Here is a 12894-nt window from a genome sequence, read left to right as displayed (position 1 = left end):
TGCAACTGACCCTTTCAGTTGGTCAGCGCATGCAGCCCACTAGGTGACTCGAGTGTGAGGAAGGAGGAAAGGGGCTGACTTCCTGCTTTGGCCTTGAAAAACGACAGGCAGGAGACTTTGGCATGTGGGTGCCATGGGGCTGGCCAGGTGTGCCGCCTAGGTGTGCCACGCTGCTGACAGTTAATCGAGCGAAAAATCAAGCCAAAGGATAGAAGAAATAGGCCCAGTGTTCAGCACTGGCAAGAGCCAGACTGGAAAGTAGAAGAGCAGTGAATGAGAGGCCTGTCTCCGCCTACGGCCACACCACCCTGAATGCGCCCGATCTCGTCTGATCTCGGAAGCTAAGCAGGGTCAGGCCTGGTTAGTACTTGGATGGGAGACCGCCTGGGAATACCAGGTGCTGTAGGCTTTTTGCTTTTCCTCGCTGCAACAAGCAATGGTCGCTGTCCTCAATGTCTTTTTCCCATTGACTTTTTTAGCCGCACACTTACCGCTTTTCATTTGCTTTCTCTCACTTGCCCTTTTCAATTCTTGCTTTTTATACAACCAATATTTCATCCATCACATTTGGGCCCAGAGGTTGCTACCCAGCTTTCCCAAAATGCAAAATGACTGACCTGCCTAGTCATGCACTGATAAATGCCCACCTCTCATATGGCAGCATAATTAGTCCCATTTGCAAGTCCTGAGCCTGGGAAAGCTGGGGCGTGAAGAGCCCTGCCTAGTTTGCCAGTGATCAATCCTCCACACTGCAGCATAGCTGGGCACATTTGCCTTCAGAGTCCTGGGAAAGCAGCTGGCTAACGTGCCACGCCAAGCTGTAATAGCGATCTGCTAAAAGCCATTTCTACTCACATCAATCCCCCCAAATTGTGGCACAACTGGGCCGATTTGCCTTTCAGGAGCCTGGCAAAGCTGGGTAACTTGCACAATGCAAGGGTACGTTCACGAGGTGCATTTTCTCTGGCTTTTTGCTGCGTTTGTGTCAAAAGGGCAGAATATATATGTTTTTCCACAGTTGCAAGACAAAACGCTGCAAACAAGTATGTAGCCGCCCACAGTAGCCCAAGGTAAAGTAAAAGAAAACAGCAAACATATAAAAGTCACCCATTGCAGGTGCAATCGTTGCCTTGGAGCTGCCCTGTTTCAGGTCCTTCAGCATTGGCCAGCTTACACACTCCATTGGAGTGAATGGAGACTAAGCCCCGCCCCCTTGGCCCAAAAAGAACGTCTCAGCAGTGAGGCCATGCTGGTGCACACTGCTCATAGCAGCAGGTCTCCAGCCGCACATGGAGGAGGCTGAGAGGAAGGAAAGGACTCCCTCTTGGTCTGCTAGATGTCAGGCAAACTGCTTGTTTCTGCAGCAGACTCATTTCTAGCCCCTATCCGCACCAGGACGTAACTGTACGTCGTTGCAGGAAGTTACTTCCCGCACGAGGACGTACAGTTACTGAGTTAATCCCGGTGCACACTGTCGGCGACAGTGTGCACCGGGAACCAGGAGGTCAGCTGTCGCCGACAGCTGACACTCCCCTCTTGCCGGCCAGCGGTCCTTTGCCGCTGATTTCGGCGCATTAACCCCTTAAATTCGGCGATCGGGTGCAATCGCCGAATTTTAGGGGTTTCTAACATATCGGCAGACCCCCGTCCGAAATCGCGGGGTCTGCCGATAGTTAGTATGGCAAACGGAAGCCAAACAATGGCTTCCGGGTCTGCCATGGACAGAAGCCCATCAGGACCAACCTTCGGCTGGTCCTGATAGGCTTCCTGTCAGAGTGACAGAAAGTCACTGTGCCGTTCCCGATGCACACTGTCGGCGACAGTGTGCATCGGGAACTTGGAGATCAGCTGTCCCCGACAGCTGACACTCTCCAGTGTTGCCGATCAGCGGCTCATCGCCGCTGATTTCGGCAATTAACCCGTTACATGCGGGGCTCGATTGCGATCTCCGCATGTAGCGGGTTTGTAGCGCATCAGCAGCCCCCATGCAATCGTGGGGGCTTCTGATGCTTGTGATGGCACCTGGGGGCCAGACAACGGCCCCCAGGTCTGCCATGTATGTCAGCCTATGAGGATCAGCCTCTGCTGATCCTCGTAGACCAACTGTCAGAGTGACTGTGACGTCACACTGACAGTTGGAATACATTACACTACCTAGGTAGTATAATGTATTCTAGCAGCGATCAGAGCTGCAGGTCAAAAAAAGAAAGTGTAAAAAGTAAAAAAAAAAGTTAATAAACAAAAATATAAAGTGTAAAAAGTAAAAAAAAGTTAAGAAAAATGTTTTATAAAAGTGTAAAAATAAAAGGTTTTGTTTTCCTATAATAAGTCATTTATTATAGGGAAAAAATGAAAACGTTAAAAAAAAGTACACATATTTGGTATCGCCGCGTTCGTAACGACCCAATCTATGAAACTATAATGTTAATTTTTCCGCACGGTGAACGCCGCAAACAAAATAAACTGAAAACGGTCAGCATCGCTATTTTTTGGTCACCACCCCTCCCAAGATATAGAATAAAAAGTGATCAAAAAGTTGCATTTACCCCAAAATGGTACCAATGAAAACTACAACCCGTCCCGCAAAAAACAAGACCTCCCACAGCTTTTTTGACGAAAAAATAAAAAAGTTACGGCTCAGAATAGCGTGTCCCAGAAAATAAATTATTTTATAGAAACTTCATTTTATTGTGCAAACGCTGCAAAACTTAAAAAAAACTATACACATATGGTATCGGCGTAATCGTACCGACCGGCAGAATAAATTAAAACGTAATTTATTGCGCACGGTGAACGCTGTAATAAATAAAGAATTTAAAGCGCCAAAATCGCTGTTTTTTGGTCACCCTAGCTCTAAAAAAGATCCTGAGGGGCCAAAATGCTCACTATACCCCTAGAAAAATTCCTTGAGGGGTGTAGATTCCAAAATAGGGTGACTTTTGGGGGGTTTCCACTGTTTTGGTCCCTCCGGGGCGTTGCAAACCCGACATGGCACTGAAAACCAATCCAGCAAAATCTGCTTCAAAAAATCCAAAAGGCGCTCCCTCCCTTCTGAGCCCTGCTGTGGGTCCAAACATCAGTTTACGACCACATATGGGGTATTGGCGTAATCGGGAGAAATTGCTTTACAAATGTTGGGCGGCTTTTTCTCCTTTATTCCTTGTAAAAATGAAAAAATTCTATGTTTCCACAGAAAAATAGGTGATTTTCATCTTCACAGACTAATTCCACTAAAGTCTGCAAAAAAACTGTGGGGTCAAAATGCTAACTATACCCCTAGAAAAATGCCTTGAGGGGTGTAGTTTCCAAAATGGGGTCACTTTGGGGGGGTTTCGGCTGTTTAGGTACCACAAGACCTCCTCAAACCTGACATGGTGCCTAAAATATATTCCTAAAAAAAGGAGGCCCCGAAATCCACTAGGTGTTCCTTTGCTTCTGAGGCCTGTGTTTCAGTCCATTACCATACTAGGGCCACATGTTGGATATTTCTAAAATCTGCAGAATCTGGGCAATAAATATTGAGTTGCGTTTCTCTGGTAAAACCTTCTGTGTTACAGATTTTTTTTTATTACAAATGAATTTCGGCAAAAAAAATGAAATTTGTAAATTTCACCTCTACTTTGCCTTAATTCCTGTGAAACGCCTAAAGGGTTAAAATATTTTCTGAATGTGGTTTTGAATACCTTGAGGGGTACAGTTTTCAAAATGGGGTGATTTATGGGGACTTTCTAATATATAAGGCCCTCAAAGCAACTTCAGAACTGAACTGGTCCCTGAAAAAATAGCCTTTTGAAATTTTATTGAAAATATGAGAAATTGCTGCTAAAGTTCTAAGCCTCGTAACGTCCTCGAAAAATAAAAGTACGTGAAAAAAAATGATGCAAACATAAAGTAGACATATAGGAAATGGTAACTAGTAACTATTTTGTGTGGTATTACTATCTGTTTCACAAGCAAATACATTTAAGTTTAGAAAAATGCAAATTTTTGCAAATTTTTGCTAAAATTTGAAGTTTTTCACAAATAAATATTGAATTTATCGACCAAATTTTTTCACTAACATAAAGTACAATATGTCACGAGAAAACAATCTCAGAATCGCTTGGATAGGTAAAAGCATTCCGGAGTTATTACCACATAAAGTGACACATGTCAGATTTGAAAAAATAGGCTGTGTCCTGAAGGCCAAAACAGGCTGTGTCCTAAAGGGGTTAGGGGACCTTTTTACAAGTGTAGTCATACATCTATTTGTTTTTTGTTTTGAATGTTTTTTTTAAATGTATTTTATTTTTCAGGTTTAGCTTCACTTTAAGAGATATAAAAGTGAAGAAAATGGAAAGGGGCTAGTGTTGAGCCCTGGAAAGAGGCGTGCTGTGAAGTAGAAGAGCAGTGAGTGAGAGGCCTGTCTCTGCCTACGGCCACACCACCCTGAATGTGCCCGATCTCGTCTGATCTCGGAAGCTAAGCAGGGTCAGGCCTGGTTAGTACTTGGATGGGAGACCGCCTGGGAATACCAGGTGCTGTAGGCTTTTTGCTTTTCCTCACTGCAACAAGCAATGGTCGCTGTCCTCAATGCCTTTTTCCCATTGACTTTTTCAACTGCACACTTGCTTCTTTTCCTGAGCTTTCTCTTTTGCGCTTTTGAATGCTCGCAAAATCCCTGTCCTCCTTATCAGCATGGTGGCCACCACCAGCATTACTGCTTTTAAAACAAGGCTGAATTTCAATAGTAACAGCGCCCCTTGCAGGACTGGGGGCACTCAGTGTTAACCTGCAGGCTGACTGACATCGTCACGAAAGCAGCACACGTTTGCAGACAACGCAGCGTAGGAAAGGGAAGCGCGCTGAAAGCCGCTTCCAATCACTCACCACCACCAGCTCACCTCCTTCCCTAATTGTTTCCCGTACACCTGGCTCCATCCCACCTTCCTGGCCGAGCTTGCTCTCTCTTTCACACCCTCATTCCATTGTTAGCCTGTCGAAAAGCCTGCACTGAGGCTTTTTAAAAGACACCCGCTGCTCAGCACTGCTGTGGCAGCTGTTTCATTAGTCAACAACACCTGTCGGCTGTATTCCCCCTGCCAGCCCTTGCGGTCGTCGCATTGGTCCTTCGGAAACAGCCGCCCCCTGTTGGGCCGGAGTGGTGCTATGCCGGTATCCATGGACTGAAAGTTTCTAGGCGTGCTGCGTTTTTCCATGCCCGGCTGGCAATGGCAACCGACGCTCGTCAAAGGGATGGAGGGCTCATGTGTGCGCACCCTGAGCTCCTAATGGCGTCTGCCACTGTGCCGCAGGTGAGCGTTACCTGCTGGCGAGTCTTTGGTGCACGCACCAATTTGGCCACGTGCCGGCCAGGGCCAGGCTGACTGGGCTTTGAACAAATGAGGGTGGTGGAGAAGAGGTCAGCTGCGTCTACCGGCCACACCACCCTGAATACGCCCGATCTCGTCCGATCTCGGAAGCAAAGCGGGGTCGGGCTCGGACAGTACTTGGATGGGAGACCTCCTGGGAATACCGGGTGCTGTAGACTGTATTTTTTTTCTCGGCTGTATCTTCCTGTTTTTGTCATTTCCATCCTTCCAGGATCTCCGGCTCTGGGCCCAGTGGCTGCCAACGGCCATACCACTAGGCGACCGCACCGGCCTACTATCTAGCTGCGTGCCCCAGCTAAAAGGCCTCACTGCCCCTGTAGCCTGACACATGTAAATGATAGAGTTAAAAGAGACCAGGCTTTCAGCAGATGCCCAGGGGATGGCTTGAGCCGACGGTCGGCCAACAGAAGTAATTTCTCTCTCTGCAGAGAAGTTTGTGCAACTGACCCTTTCAGTTGGTCAGCGCATGCAGCCCACTAGGTGACTCGAGTGTGAGGAAGGAGGAAAGGGGCTGACTTCCTGCTTTGGCCTTGAAAAACGACAGGCAGGAGACTTTGGCATGTGGGTGCCATGGGGCTGGCCAGGTGTGCCACCTAGGTGTGCCACGCTGCTGACAGTTAATCGAGCGAAAAATCAAGCCAAAGGATAGAAGAAATAGGCCCAGTGTTCAGCACTGGCAAGAGCCAGACTGGAAAGTAGAAGAGCAGTGAATGAGAGGCCTGTCTCCGCCTACGGCCACACCACCCTGAATGCGCCCGATCTCGTCTGATCTTGGAAGCTAAGCAGGGTCAGGCCTGGTTAGTACTTGGATGGGAGACCGCCTGGGAATACCAGGTGCTGTAGGCTTTTTGCTTTTCCTCGCTGCAACAAGCAATGGTCGCTGTCCTCAATGTCTTTTTCCCATTGACTTTTTTAGCCGCACACTTACCGCTTTTCATTTGCTTTCTCTCACTTGCCCTTTTCAATTCTTGCTTTTTATACAACCAATATTTCATCCATCACATTTGGGCCCAGAGGTTGCTACCCAGCTTTCCCAAAATGCAAAATTACTGACCTGCCTAGTCATGCACTGATAAATGCCCACCTCTCATATGGCAGCATAATTAGTCCCATTTGCAAGTCCTGAGCCTGGGAAAGCTGGGGCGTGAAGAGCCCTGCCTAGTTTGCCAGTGATCAATCCTCCACACTGCAGCATAGCTGGGCACATTTGCCTTCAGAGTCCTGGGAAAGCAGCTGGCTAACGTGCCACGCCAAGCTGTAATAGCGATCTGCTAAAAGCCATTTCTACTCACATCAATCCCCCCAAATTGTGGCACAACTGGGCCGATTTGCCTTTCAGGAGCCTGGCAAAGCTGGGTAACTTGCACAATGCAAGGGTACGTTCACGAGGTGCATTTTCTCTGGCTTTTTGCTGCGTTTGTGTCAAAAGGGCAGAATATATATGTTTTTCCACAGTTGCAAGACAAAACGCTGCAAACAAGTATGTAGCCGCCCACAGTAGCCCAAGGTAAAGTAAAAGAAAACAGCAAACATATAAAAGTCACCCATTGCAGGTGCAATCGTTGCCTTGGAGCTGCCCTGTTTCAGGTCCTTCAGCATTGGCCAGCTTACACACTCCATTGGAGTGAATGGAGACTAAGCCCCGCCCCCTTGGCCCAAAAAGAACGTCTCAGCAGTGAGGCCATGCTGGTGCACACTGCTCATAGCAGCAGGTCTCCAGCCGCACATGGAGGAGGCTGAGAGGAAGGAAAGGACTCCCTCTTGGTCTGCTAGATTTCAGGCAAACTGCTTGTTTCTGCAGCAGACTCATTTCTAGGGGACCTTTTTACAAGTGTAGTCATACATCTATTTGTTTTTTGTTTTGAATGTTTTTTTTAAATGTATTTTATTTTTCAGGTTTAGCTTCACTTTAAGGGATATAAAAGTGAAGAAGATGGAAAGGGGCTAGTGTTGAGCCCTGGAAAGAGGCGTGCTGTGAAGTAGAAGAGCAGTGAGTGAGAGGCCTGTCTCTGCCTACGGCCACACCACCCTGAATGCGCCCGATCTCGTCTGATCTCGGAAGCTAAGCAGGGTCAGGCCTGGTTAGTACTTGGATGGGAGACCGCCTGGGAATACCAGGTGCTGTAGGCTTTTTGCTTTTCCTCACTGCAACAAGCAATGGTCGCTGTCCTCAATGCCTTTTTCCCATTGACTTTTTCAACTGCACACTTGCTTCTTTTCCTGAGCTTTCTCTTTTGCGCTTTTGAATGCTCGCAAAATCCCTGTCCTCCTTATCAGCATGGTGGCCACCACCAGCATTACTGCTTTTAATACGAGGCTGAATTTCAATAGTAACAGCGCCCCTTGCAGGACTGGGGGCACTCAGTGTTAACCTGCAGGCTGACTGACAGCGTCACGAATGCAGCACACGTTTGCAGACAACGCAGCGTAGGAAAGGGAAGCGCGCTGAAAGCCGCTTCCAATCATTCACCACCACCAGCTCACCTCCTTCCCTAATTGTTTCCCGTACACCTGGCTCCATCCCACCTTCCTGGCCGAGCTTGCTCTCTCTTTCACACCCTCATTCCATTGTTAGCCTGTAGAAAAGCCTGCACTGAGGCTTTTTAAAAGACACCCGCTGCTCAGCACTGCTGTGGCAGCTGTTTCATTAGTCAACAACACCTGTCGGCTGTATTCCCCCTGCGGTCGTCGCATTGGTCCTTCGGAAACAGCCGCCCCCTGTTGGGCCGGAGTGGTGCTATGCCGGTATCCATGGACTGAAAGTTTCTAGGCGTGCTGCGTTTTTCCATGCCCGGCTGGCAATGGCAACCGACGCTCGTCAAAGGGATGGAGGGCTCATGTGTGCGCACCCTGAGCTCCTAATGGCGTCTGCCACTGTGCCGCAGGTGAGCGTTACCTGCTGGCGAGTCTTTGGTGCACGCACCAATTTGGCCACGTGCCGGCCAGGGCCAGGCTGACTGGGCTTTGAACAAATGAGGGTGGTGGAGAAGAGGTCAGCTGCGTCTACCGGCCACACCACCCTGAATACGCCCGATCTCGTCCGATCTCGGAAGCAAAGCGGGGTCGGGCTCGGACAGTACTTGGATGGGAGACCTCCTGGGAATACCGGGTGCTGTAGACTGTATTTTTTTTCTCGGCTGTATCTTCCTGTTTTTGTCATTTCCATCCTTCCAGGATCTCCGGCTCTGGGCCCAGTGGCTGCCAACGGCCATACCACTAGGCGACCGCACCGGCCTGCTATCTAGCTGCGTGCCCCAGCTAAAAGGCCTCACTGCCCCTGTAGCCTGACACATGTAAATGATAGAGTTAAAAGAGACCAGGCTTTCAGCAGATGCCCAGGGGATGGCTTGAGCCGACGGTCGGCCAACAGAAGTAATTTCTCTCTCTGCAGAGAAGTTTGTGCAACTGACCCTTTCAGTTGGTCAGCGCATGCAGCCCACTAGGTGACTCGAGTGTGAGGAAGGAGGAAAGGGGCTGACTTCCTGCTTTGGCCTTGAAAAACGACAGGCAGGAGACTTTGGCATGTGGGTGCCATGGGGCTGGCCAGGTGTGCCGCCTAGGTGTGCCACGCTGCTGACAGTTAATCGAGCGAAAAATCAAGCCAAAGGATAGAAGAAATAGGCCCAGTGTTCAGCACTGGCAAGAGCCAGACTGGAAAGTAGAAGAGCAGTGAATGAGAGGCCTGTCTCCGCCTACGGCCACACCACCCTGAATGCGCCCGATCTCGTCTGATCTCGGAAGCTAAGCAGGGTCAGGCCTGGTTAGTACTTGGATGGGAGACCGCCTGGGAATACCAGGTGCTGTAGGCTTTTTGCTTTTCCTCGCTGCAACAAGCAATGGTCGCTGTCCTCAATGTCTTTTTCCCATTGACTTTTTTAGCCGCACACTTACCGCTTTTCATTTGCTTTCTCTCACTTGCCCTTTTCAATTCTTGCTTTTTATACAACCAATATTTCATCCATCACATTTGGGCCCAGAGGTTGCTACCCAGCTTTCCCAAAATGCAAAATGACTGACCTGCCTAGTCATGCACTGATAAATGCCCACCTCTCATATGGCAGCATAATTAGTCCCATTTGCAAGTCCTGAGCCTGGGAAAGCTGGGGCATGAAGAGCCCTGCCTAGTTTGCCAGTGATCAATCCTCCACACTGCAGCATAGCTGGGCACATTTGCCTTCAGAGTCCTGGGAAAGCAGCTGGCTAACGTGCCACGCCAAGCTGTAATAGCGATCTGCTAAAAGCCATTTCTACTCACATCAATCCCCCCAAATTGTGGCACAACTGGGCCGATTTGCCTTTCAGGAGCCTGGCAAAGCTGGGTAACTTGCACAATGCAAGGGTACGTTCACGAGGTGCATTTTCTCTGGCTTTTTGCTGCGTTTGTGTCAAAAGGGCAGAATATATATGTTTTTCCACAGTTGCAAGACAAAACGCTGCAAACAAGTATGTAGCCGCCCACAGTAGCCGCCCACAGTAGCCCAAGGTAAAGTAAAAGAAAACAGCAAACATATAAAAGTCACCAATTGCAGGTGCAATCGTTGCCTTGGAGCTGCCCTGTTTCAGGTCCTTCAGCATTGGCCAGCTTACACACTCCATTGGAGTGAATGGAGACTAAGCCCCGCCCCCTTGGCCCAAAAAGAACGTCTCAGCAGTGAGGCCATGCTGGTGCACACTGCTCATAGCAGCAGGTCTCCAGCCGCACATGGAGGAGGCTGCAGCAGACTCATTTCTAGGGGACCTTTTTACAAGTGTAGTCATACATCTATTTGTTTTTTGTTTTGAATGTTTTTTTAAAATGTATTTTATTTTTCAGGTTTAGCTTCACTTTAAGGGATATAAAAGTGAAGAAAATGGAAAGGGGCTAGTGTTGAGCCCTGGAAAAAGGCGTGCTGTGAAGTAGAAGAGCAGTGAGTGAGAGGCCTGTCTCTGCCTACGGCCACACCACCCTGAATGCGCCCAATCTCGTCTGATCTCGGAAGCTAAGCAGCGTCAGGCCTGGTTAGTACTTGGATGGGAGACCGCCTGGGAATACCAGGTGCTTTTTGCTTTTCCTCACTGCAACAAGCAATGGTCGCTGTCCTCAATGCCTTTTTCCCATTGACTTTTTCAACTGCACACTTGCTTCTTTTCCTGAGCTTTCTCTTTTGCGCTTTTGAATGCTCGCAAAATCCCTGTCCTCCTTATCAGCATGGTGGCCACCACCAGCATTACTGCTTTTAATACAAGGCTGAATTTCAATAGTAACAGCGCCCCTTGCAGGACTGGGGGCACTCAGTGTTAACCTGCAGGCTGACTGACATCGTCACGAAAGCAGCACACGTTTGCAGACAACGCAGCGTAGGAAAGGGAAGCGCGCTGAAAGCCGCTTCCAATCACTCACCACCACCAGCTCACATCCTTCCCTAATTGTTTCCCGTACACCTGGCTCCATCCCACCTTCCTGGCCGAGCTTGCTCTCTCTTTCACACCCTCATTCCATTGTTAGCCTGTCGAAAAGCCTGCACTGAGGCTTTTTAAAAGACACCCGCTGCTCAGCACTGCTGTGGCAGCTGTTTCATTAGTCAACAACACCTGTCGGCTGTATTCCCCCTGCCAGCCCTTGCGGTCGTCGCATTGGTCCTTCGGAAACAGCCGCCCCCTGTTGGGCCGGAGTGGTGCTATGCCGGTATCCATGGACTGAAAGTTTCTAGGCGTGCTGCGTTTTTCCATGCCCGGCTGGCAATGGCAACCGACGCTCGTCAAAGGGATGGAGGGCTCATGTGTGCGCACCCTGAGCTCCTAATGGCGTCTGCCACTGTGCCGCAGGTGAGCGTTACCTGCTGGCGAGTCTTTGGTGCACGCACCAATTTGGCCACGTGCCGGCCAGGGCCAGGCTGACTGGGCTTTGAACAAATGAGGGTGGTGGAGAAGAGGTCAGCTGCGTCTACCGGCCACACCACCCTGAATACGCCCGATCTCGTCCGATCTCGGAAGCAAAGCGGGGTCGGGCTCGGACAGTACTTGGATGGGAGACCTCCTGGGAATACCGGGTGCTGTAGACTGTATTTTTTTTCTCGGCTGTATCTTCCTGTTTTTGTCATTTCCATCCTTCCAGGATCTCCGGCTCTGGGCCCAGTGGCTGCCAACGGCCATACCACTAGGCGACCGCACCGGCCTACTATCTAGCTGCGTGCCCCAGCTAAAAGGCCTCACTGCCCCTGTAGCCTGACACATGTAAATGATAGAGTTAAAAGAGACCAGGCTTTCAGCAGATGCCCAGGGGATGGCTTGAGCCGACGGTCGGCCAACAGAAGTAATTTCTCTCTCTGCAGAGAAGTTTGTGCAACTGACCCTTTCAGTTGGTCAGTGCATGCAGCCCACTAGGTGACTCGAGTGTGAGGAAGGAGGAAAGGGGCTGACTTCCTGCTTTGGCCTTGAAAAACGACAGGCAGGAGACTTTGGCATGTGGGTGCCATGGGGCTGGCCAGGTGTGCCGCCTAGGTGTGCCACGCTGCTGACAGTTAATCGAGCGAAAAATCAAGCCAAAGGATAGAAGAAATAGGCCCAGTGTTCAGCACTGGCAAGAGCCAGACTGGAAAGTAGAAGAGCAGTGAATGAGAGGCCTGTCTCCGCCTACGGCCACACCACCCTGAATGCGCCCGATCTCGTCTGATCTTGGAAGCTAAGCAGGGTCAGGCCTGGTTAGTACTTGGATGGGAGACCGCCTGGGAATACCAGGTGCTGTAGGCTTTTTGCTTTTCCTCGCTGCAACAAGCAATGGTCGCTGTCCTCAATGTCTTTTTCCCATTGACTTTTTTAGCCGCACACTTACCGCTTTTCATTTGCTTTCTCTCACTTGCCCTTTTCAATTCTTGCTTTTTATACAACCAATATTTCATCCATCACATTTGGGCCCAGAGGTTGCTACCCAGCTTTCCCAAAATGCAAAATGACTGACCTGCCTAGTCATGCACTGATAAATGCCCACCTCTCATATGGCAGCATAATTAGTCCCATTTGCAAGTCCTGAGCCTGGGAAAGCTGGGGCGTGAAGAGCCCTGCCTAGTTTGCCAGTGATCAATCCTCCACACTGCAGCATAGCTGGGCACATTTGCCTTCAGAGTCCTGGGAAAGCAGCTGGCTAACGTGCCACGCCAAGCTGTAATAGCGATCTGCTAAAAGCCATTTCTACTCACATCAATCCCCCCAAATTGTGGCACAACTGGGCCGATTTGCCTTTCAGGAGCCTGGCAAAGCTGGGTAACTTGCACAATGCAAGGGTACGTTCACGAGGTGCATTTTCTCTGGCTTTTTGCTGCGTTTGTGTCAAAAGGGCAGAATATATATGTTTTTCCACAGTTGCAAGACAAAACGCTGCAAACAAGTATGTAGCCGCCCACAGTAGCCCAAGGTAAAGTAAAAGAAAACAGCAAACATATAAAAGTCACCCATTGCAGGTGCAATCGTTGCCTTGGAGCTGCCCTGTTTCAGGTCCTTCAGCATTGGCCAGCTTACACACTCCATTGGAGTGAATGGAGACTAA

At 49.4% G+C, this 12894-nt stretch overlaps 9 non-coding genes and 1 pseudogene across 9 annotated transcripts; all 10 read left to right on the top strand.

Moving 5' to 3' along the window:
• The first annotated feature begins 290 nt into the window (after positions 1-290).
• On the top strand, positions 291-409 carry LOC142653356 (5S ribosomal RNA). Its single transcript, XR_012848292.1, has one exon. It is a non-coding gene; the product is annotated as a 5S ribosomal RNA (ribosomal RNA).
• Positions 410-4410: 4001 nt separating this feature from the next.
• Positions 4411-4529, top strand: LOC142654286 (5S ribosomal RNA). The gene has a single exon (XR_012848979.1). It is a non-coding gene; the product is annotated as a 5S ribosomal RNA (ribosomal RNA).
• Positions 4530-5410: 881 nt separating this feature from the next.
• Positions 5411-5530, top strand: LOC142654989 (5S ribosomal RNA). Its single transcript, XR_012849317.1, has one exon. It is a non-coding gene; the product is annotated as a 5S ribosomal RNA (ribosomal RNA).
• A 569-nt stretch (positions 5531-6099) lies between these two features.
• On the top strand, positions 6100-6218 carry LOC142654821 (5S ribosomal RNA). The gene has a single exon (XR_012849157.1). It is a non-coding gene; the product is annotated as a 5S ribosomal RNA (ribosomal RNA).
• Positions 6219-7383: 1165 nt separating this feature from the next.
• On the top strand, positions 7384-7502 carry LOC142653345 (5S ribosomal RNA). Its single transcript, XR_012848281.1, has one exon. It is a non-coding gene; the product is annotated as a 5S ribosomal RNA (ribosomal RNA).
• Positions 7503-8373: 871 nt separating this feature from the next.
• LOC142654986 (5S ribosomal RNA) lies at positions 8374-8493 on the top strand. Its single transcript, XR_012849315.1, has one exon. It is a non-coding gene; the product is annotated as a 5S ribosomal RNA (ribosomal RNA).
• Positions 8494-9062: 569 nt separating this feature from the next.
• Positions 9063-9181, top strand: LOC142653334 (5S ribosomal RNA). Its single transcript, XR_012848270.1, has one exon. It is a non-coding gene; the product is annotated as a 5S ribosomal RNA (ribosomal RNA).
• Positions 9182-10300: 1119 nt separating this feature from the next.
• Positions 10301-10419, top strand: LOC142655088 (5S ribosomal RNA; annotated as a pseudogene).
• An 874-nt stretch (positions 10420-11293) lies between these two features.
• LOC142654985 (5S ribosomal RNA) lies at positions 11294-11413 on the top strand. The gene has a single exon (XR_012849314.1). It is a non-coding gene; the product is annotated as a 5S ribosomal RNA (ribosomal RNA).
• A 569-nt stretch (positions 11414-11982) lies between these two features.
• LOC142654819 (5S ribosomal RNA) lies at positions 11983-12101 on the top strand. The gene has a single exon (XR_012849155.1). It is a non-coding gene; the product is annotated as a 5S ribosomal RNA (ribosomal RNA).
• The last annotated feature ends 793 nt before the right edge of the window (positions 12102-12894 follow it).

This window comes from Rhinoderma darwinii, chromosome 5 (genome assembly GCF_050947455.1).
Source record: "Rhinoderma darwinii isolate aRhiDar2 chromosome 5, aRhiDar2.hap1, whole genome shotgun sequence".
NCBI lineage: Eukaryota > Metazoa > Chordata > Amphibia > Anura > Rhinodermatidae > Rhinoderma > Rhinoderma darwinii.
This window is presented reverse-complemented; position numbering and strand designations above follow the sequence as displayed.